The sequence below is a fragment of the Malurus melanocephalus genome, unplaced genomic scaffold (genome assembly GCF_030028575.1).
Source record: "Malurus melanocephalus ecotype Western Australia unplaced genomic scaffold, MMel_1.1 scaffold_903, whole genome shotgun sequence".
Classification (NCBI taxonomy): domain Eukaryota; kingdom Metazoa; phylum Chordata; class Aves; order Passeriformes; family Maluridae; genus Malurus; species Malurus melanocephalus.
In genome coordinates, this window is record NW_026624135.1 from 148,527 (window position 1) to 149,381 (window position 855).

Sequence of the window (855 nt, forward strand, 5' to 3'; positions counted from 1 at the left end):
TGTCCCCAGAGGGTGCTGGCACTGCCCAGGCTCCCCAGGGAATGGTCCCGGCCCCGAGGCTGCCAGAGCTGCAGGAGCGTTTGGACAGCGCTGCCAGGGATGAACAGGGTGGGGATTTTGGGGGTTCTGTGCAGGAACAGGGGTGGGATTGATGATCCCTGAGGGTCCTTTCCAGCTCAGGATGTTCCAGGATAGCGAACGCAGCAGCAGAGGAGCCCCCTCCTCCCCTGGGAGCGGGGCAGGGCCGGGGTTTGTGTCGCGGATCTGCTCTGCCTCTGCTGGGAGCTGCATCGGAAACCCGAAACCGGGCAGGAGGAGCTGCTCCCTGCTGGAGACGGACGGGTTTGGGTTCCTCCCCTGTCCTGGAGAGCCTGGAGCCCGGCTGGAGCCTGCCTGGGATGCGCAGAAGGTGCAGAAYCGGACAGCCCTCCTATAAATGGTCTCTCTCCAGATTGGCCCTTCCTTGACCCCTGGGGCTCCTCTGTACCCTCCCCTGAAGCCCCTCGGGGTCACAGGCACCGGGAGGGCACACGCTGGCACCAGCAGCTCCATTCACTGGCACTGACCCCATTCCTGCTTCCCCGTGGGGTGGGGACAGGAACCATCCATGGCTCCCAGGCTCCTCTGTCACCTCCCGTTTCCTRAGCTGACATCCTGCAGCATCTTTAAATGAAACACGAACAAAACCTGGGAGGTTTGGGGAGMGCAGGGCTGAGGATAATCAGACCTGAAAAGGGCTGTGCTCTGTGCTGTGAGTCACACCTGATGGATGTGGGCGTTAGCGCTGCTCTTCCCAGAGATTTCCCTGGCCTGGAGCTGGAAAGACAGCGGGAGTGAAGCCTAAAATCAGGTTTA